This window comes from Marmota monax, unplaced genomic scaffold, assembly GCF_021218885.2.
Source record: "Marmota monax isolate L192 unplaced genomic scaffold, Marmota_monax_Labrador192_F-V1.1 WCK01_AAM20220418_F8-fsc00024, whole genome shotgun sequence".
Classification (NCBI taxonomy): Eukaryota; Metazoa; Chordata; class Mammalia; order Rodentia; family Sciuridae; genus Marmota; species Marmota monax.
This window is the reverse complement of record NW_026695224.1, coordinates 4,405,834-4,413,010: the sequence shown is the minus strand read 5'-3', so window position 1 is coordinate 4,413,010 and position 7,177 is coordinate 4,405,834.

Sequence of the window (7,177 nt, the reverse complement as noted above, 5' to 3'; positions counted from 1 at the left end):
AAAGGGAGTATTTGGAATTTCTCCCAATAAAATTATTACTCCATATACTATGAATCAAATTGATGAGTTAGCTAATGAGTTAAATACTTGGGCAATTATCATGTGCAAATCTATTTGTTCATTTGATAACCACTTACCATCTAATCCTTTATTGTCTTTTTGGTCATTGCATCCTGTAATTTTTCCAAAAATGACAAGAAAAACACCTATCATGAATGCTCCAAATATATTCACTGATGGGTCAAATAATGGTACAGCAGCAGTAGTTACCCCTGATCAAACTTTTACATTTTTAGTACCCAAACAATCAGCTCAAAAGGTAGAGCTTAATGCAGTTTTACAAGCTTTTGTGATGTTTAAAGATTCTGTATTTAATTTATTTTCTGATAGTCAGTATGTAGTTAATGCTATAGTATCTCTTGAAGATGCTGGTAGGATTTCCCCTTCTTCTACTGTTTTCTCTTTGCTTTCCACTATACAAAGTTTAATCTGGGACAGAAAAGATCCATTCTTTATAGGACATATCAGGGCACATACAGGATTGCCTGGAGCCCTTAGTTTGGGCAATGATTTAGCAGATAAAACTACACATGACATACATATTTTCTCTACACTAGAAGAAGCTATAAATTTTCATAAAAAGTTCCATGTCAATGCTAATACTTTACAAAAGCGTTTTAAAATAACTAAGGAACAAGCTAGACAAATAATAAAACAATGTCAAAATTGTGTAACCTTTTTACCACAAGTTAATCTTGGAGTCAATCCTAGAGGATTGATACCTAACCATATTTGGCAGATGGACGTCACACACTTGCCAGAATTTGGAAAATTAAAATATTTGCATGTTACAGTTGATACTTCTTCTGGATTTTGATGGGCTCCCTTCATGCCGGAGAAAAAACTAAAGATGTTATAGCTCATTGCTTACAAAATTTTGCCACTGTGGGTGTTCCAAAACAGTTAAAAACAGATAATGCCCCTGGTTATACTTCTACCTCTTTTAAACAATTTTGCTCAACATTTGGCATTACTCATATAACAGGAATCCCATACAATCCACAGGGACAAGGCATAGTTGAAAGAGCTCATCAAACTATTAAAATGTACTTATTAAAGCAAAAAGAAGGAATTGGGAAGGGGTATATATTCCCCAAAGATAAACTTAAAATAACCCTTTTTACTCTAAACTTTTTAAATTTGGATTCATCAGGACTTAGTGCTGCGGAAAGGCATATGTGTCCAAAAAATGTACATAAGCCCAAGGTACTTTGGAAGGATATTCTAACAGGACAATGGAAAGGTCCTGACCCAGTAATTGTCTGGAGTCGGGGGTCTGTTTGTGTGTTTCCACAGGGAGAACAGCAGCCGATTTGGATTCCAGAAAGATTAACTAAAGCGATTTCTACAGACCAAAAAGAAGATGATTTGGCTCAAATCCATAACAACTGATATCCAAAACTCCAGTTTGGCTATTCTTACATCTGCAACAGAACCAGGATGCTTTTTTCAATATCTATTTTATTATTGCCCTTTGCCATATCATGAAGTTCTATTTTGTTTTTTGAGCTCATACAGACCTAGGTTAATGTTTTGCTGATCAGTTCTATTTTTTGACTATAGAGTTTTTAAACATTGCAATGGAGATTTCACCTGTAAAAAGTTATAAGGCCTTTACTATAATGTTATGTGTTGTATGTATTATATTATGTGTGCACACTTGTGTTTTGTGTTATATGTTTGAATGTACGTATGTCCATATATCATATATGATGAGCGCTCATGATAAAATGGATCCAAATATTTTTTTCTCGTGATTTATATGGTTTAATTTAAATTGGGTAAACAACTGTTGAGGATTGTTTTAATATGTAAACAAAAAAGAAGGTTAACAGATCTGTTTGTTTACTTTCACCTTTCCTTTTCATTATATTTAATAATTCTCTTAAAGACAATGTAAATTGTTAAGAAAATTGTTTTCTTTTAGTGCCTTCTGTAATGTTACATAATTTTTTCTTTAGCCATTATTGCCAGAATTCCTATCTTCATCCCAGTGCCGGTGAAGACAATGTAAATTGTTAAGAAAATTGTTTTCTTTTAGTGCCTTCTGTAATGTTACATAATTTTTTCTTTAGCCATTATTGCCAGAATTCCTATCTTCATCCCAGTGCCGGTGAAGACAATGTAAATTGTTAAGAAAATTGTTTTCTTTTAGTGCCTTCTGTAATGTTACATAATTTTTTCTTTAGCCATTATTGCCAGAATTCCTATCTTCATCCCAGTGCTGGTGAAGTCAAAGATAAAACCAATCTACAGCTTCTACAATAGCCATCACTGAACTGCTTGCAGAACTTGCCTGGACACATTGTGAGCTCACCTGTATGCATTGTGAACTATCTGTTGGTACAGCGACTTGTGGTAGTGTTGGGGTATTTTTGCTGATGATGTCATTGGTGGTACAATTTTTCCAAAAGGAGCCGTCAATTGGCTTGGTGTATCTTCCTCCCTTCTGCTTGTCATGATCGTCCAGCTAAAATTTGGGGGCCAACAGAGGTGAGGCAAAGAACCTCACCCCCCCGCTGGTACAAAGACCTCTCCACAGGTGTGGCTGTATACTGGACCGGTAGTCAGTGACGGGTAAGATCCAATTGCAATGGTACCAACCTAAGGACCATATGTACTATTGGACAACCTAAGGCAGGCACGGTCCCTAAGCCACATGCTTGTTGTTTAAACAGAGAGGGGGAGATGTTGAGAGCCACAGCCAAAGGGGCCCCAGCAAACTTCCAGCTGCCAGCAACCAGCTGCCGGCTGATGATTGGCTCACAGCGGCCCCAGCAACATCTAGCTGATTGGCTCCTCTGTGGTGATGCTCATTGGGCTGTTTCCCTGCCCTTTCAGACCACGGAGCTGCTCATTGGGGGACTTTTTTGGCTCCGCCCACGTGACCCAGCCAATCGGCCTCAAGAGCAGGAGGATTGTGGGAGGTGGAGAGAAGCTTGAGTGGGAGAGAGAGGCTTGTGGAAAGCCGGTGGTGGCAGTTGAGGCTCTGAGGGTTTTTCCTGAGAGGCTGTTTTGTTTGGCGTGTGTGGTTCTAAAAATAAAGTTAGTTTCTTTTGACAAGTGGCTCCTGATTGTGCCCAGCCAGACTGCGGCAGTTAAGTACCTTTTTTGTGTCTAGCAGATGTCAAAGATGAAACGGCATGGTGAAGAGATGTGAGAGAAGAGTCTTATTCGCTCTGTGGGGAAGGAAAAGGGGAACAAAAGATTCGGGGTAGTATTTTGATGTAATCTATCACATTTAAAATATGCACGTCCTATTAGTACAACCACTAAGGAAATCCGTATGAAGGGTCCTAGAAAGACTAGGAACCACCATATGACCCAGCTATGCCTCTCCTCAGTATTTATTCTAAAGAATTAAAGTCAGCCGGGCATTGTGGCGCATGCCAGTAATCCAAGTGGCTCTGGAGGCTGAAGCAGAAGGATCGCAAGTTCAAAGCCAGCCTCAGCAATTTAGCAAGGCCCTAAGCAACTTAGGGAGACCCTGTCTCAAAATAAAAAGTAAAAAATGGGCTGGGGATGTGGCTCAGTGGTTGAGAGCACCTATGTTCAATTCCTGGTGAAAGAAAGGAAGGAAGGAAGGAAGGAAGGAAGGAAGGAAGGAAGGGAGGGAAAAAAAGAATTTAAGTCAGCAAAATACAGTTATACATGCGTGCCCATGTTTATAGCAGCACAATTCACAATAGGCCAAATATGAAACCAGCTGAGGTATCCATTGTTGGATGAATCAATAAAGAAAAACGTGGTATATATGAATGAACACAATACACAATGAAGTTGCATTCAATCATAAATAATGTTATTTGCAGGAAAATGGATGAAACTTGAGAACACTATGTTAAATAAAATAAACCAAAATCAGAAAGTCAAATGTCATATGTTTTTCTCTCATGTGAAAGCTAGAGAGGAAATGGAAAAATTTGGGGGAATCTTATGAAAATTGAAGGGAGATCAGTATAGAGGAAAGGGACCAGTAGGAGGGAGGAAGGGAGAGAGTGGGGAAATGCTGGGGAATGAGAGTGACCAAATTATGTTGTCATATTATGTGCATGTACGAGTATGTAACAACAGATCACATCATTGTATGAAACTATAATGCACCAATAAAAAAAAAGGAAAAAAATGTGTATTTGCTTTGACCAAATGTATTAGCCTGCTCAGGCTTCCCTAACTGAATACCACAGCCTGGGTGACTTAAACAATAGAAATTTATTTTCTCAAAGTTCTGGAGGCCGGAAGTCCAAGATGAAGGTGCCATCAGGGTTGGTGGCTAGTGAGGCCTCTTCCTAGCCTGTAGATGGCTACCTGCTCATTGTGATCTCGTGACTCGTTGTGTCCTCTGTGCACATGCAGAAAAAGAGAGATCTGGTGTCTCATCCTCTTCTTGTGATATGAGTCCCCAGTCCTATCAGATTAGGGCCACCTTTAGGACCTTAATCCCCCGCCCAATACCCCGTGCTGTGCTGCACACCTGTAATCCCTACAGCTCAGGAGGCTGAGGCAGGAGATCTCTAGTTCGAAGCCAGCCTCAGCAACTTAGCCAGACCTTAAGCAACTCAGTGAGATCCTGTCTCTAAAAAAAAAAAAAAAAAAATTACTCCCCTAAAGCCCTATCTCCAAATACATTGAGGGTTAGGACTTATAAGAATGCCTCAAGTTATGTTGTCTGCAACAATCTCAGCATCCATCGAGAGGGGACCAGGTATACAAATTAAGTCCCATTCAATCAACGAAGAACTACCATGCAGGCTTTGCTGTGAACGAGCCAGCACTCAACACTCTGATATGAAGAACTTGCTGAAATACTTCAAGTGAAAGAAGCAAGGTGTAAGGAAGCATGTGCACTATGATCCAATTTCTGTAATAATCATAATAAAATCTTAAGCACCAACATTTTCTGAAAGAATACACACACACAATGGCATTCATTACCTTGAAGGGGTAGACTTGGACCATAGGAAAGGATTGGTTTCTTAGACCCTCTGTACTATAATTTTGCCCACCTCTATGTCTGTGTGTAGGTATTATTTTTATGACAACACTTGTAAAAAATACTGTGTGTGTGTGTGTGTGTGTGTGTGTGTGTGTGTGTGTGAGAGAGAGAGAGAGAGAGAGAGAGAGAGAGAGAGAGAGAGAGACTAGGAATTGAACCCAAGGGTGCTTCACCACTGAGCTGCATTTCCAACCCTTTTTTTAAAAAAAAATTGAGACAGGGTCTCTCTAAGTTACTCAGGGCCTTGCTAAGTTACTGAAGCTGGCCTTGAACTTGCAAACCTCCTGCCTGAGCCTTACAAATTGCTGGGATTACAGGTATGCACCACCATGCCCAGTTGCTGTGAACATTTCTGTGCAAGTTTTTATGTGAATACCTGTTTTTCATTCTTTTGGGTCCATACCTGGGAATGGAATTTCTGGATCACATGGGAATTCTACATTTAATTTTTTGAAAATGAATATTACCTCTCTATTGTGTTTAAATGTAATTACATGTCATGAATGAGATCACATAGGACAGGATCTTGAACGTTCTTTTAATAAGTCTCTCATTGACCATGGTTTTATTTATCTTCATTAAAGCAGTAATTTGGGTTTAACAATATATTTTGCCTTGGATCTGCTAGATGCCCATATAAAATAGACCCTCCAATGTTCTTGCTGTTGAATTAAGCTGAAACACTGTATCTCAAGAGGACATATGTAGTCTCTTGATAACTTTAATATCCTTAGGCAAAACTCAATGCAATAAGTAGCAATTATCTTGATTTTAGAGATGTTTACTTGTTTGTTTATTAAAAGCCCACTCCTGGATAACTATCATAAAAGAATAAAATGTACAGCATTTGACTAGCATTTAGGAGGCCCTAGACTCATCTTCAGTATTGAATTAAAAAAAAAAGTTTAAAATGGTAACCTTTATGCTGCATATATTGTAACAAAAAAAGAATGTATCTTTTTTTTATCAAATGCCCCTGAGTTCAATCCCTGGTACCCCCTCCCAAAAAGAAAGATATTGTGTATCTTTCTTTTTGGGAGGGGGTACCAGGGATCTTTCTTTTTGGAAGGGGGTACCAGAGATTGAACTCAGGGGCATTTGACCACTGAGTCACATTCCCAACCCTATTTTACCTTTTATTTAGAGACAGGGTCTTATTGAATTGCTTAACACCCCGCTTTTGCTGAGGCTGGCTTTGAACCCACGATCCTCCTGTTGCAGCTTCCTGAGCTGCTGGGATAACGGGTGTGTGCCACTGCAACCAGCCATACACGTATCTTTTAAAAAAAATGCCTCTTGTTCTGTAATTTTCTTTTCGCTAAACCATCTCAACGGGTCTGGTCTGGTCATGTGGCTGAGTGTGCTTAGCATGCACGAGACTCTGGGGTTTGATCTCCAAACAATCCCTTAGAGATCTCTCAGTGTGAGCATGCACAGAGCTATTTTCTTCCTTTAACTCCAGCAGAACTCCATCATGACACCATATGGTAGCGACTTAACCACACCTCTGTAGATGAACATGTTTGCAGTCTTTCACTATTATAAACACTGCTGTTGGGAAATTCTTATAGAAGCTCAAATGATTTTTACCTGTTAAAAATAGGTCTTTTAATAATTTTATTTTCATTGCTTTAAATGTATGAATCCTCAATGTCCATCCAAGGAATCATGATGTTAGTTGTTTTGGTTTGGATCTGAAATGTCCCCCAAAGACTCATGTGTTGGAGGCTTGGTCCCCAATGTAGCCATGTTCAGAAGTGGGGCTTCGAGGAAGTGATGGGGTCATGATGGCTCTGACCTCATCAGTGGATATCAATGAATGGGCTCCCAAGGTGGCGGAAACTGTAGGCGGTAGGGCATGGTAGGAGGAAGTAGGCTACCAGGGGCGAGCCCTGGGAAGGTGTTTCTCATCCCCCATCCCCTCCTGTTTCTGCCTCTGCTCCCTGGCTACCATGAGGTCATCAGCTTTGACCTGCCATGATGTTCTGCCTTACCTCCGGCCCAAAGTAATGGAGCCAGTCGACCATGAACTGGGATCTCAGAAACCATGGGCCCAAATAAGTCTTTCCTTCTTTGCATTGTTCTTGCCAGGTGTTTAGGTCACAGGGATGAAAAGCTAAC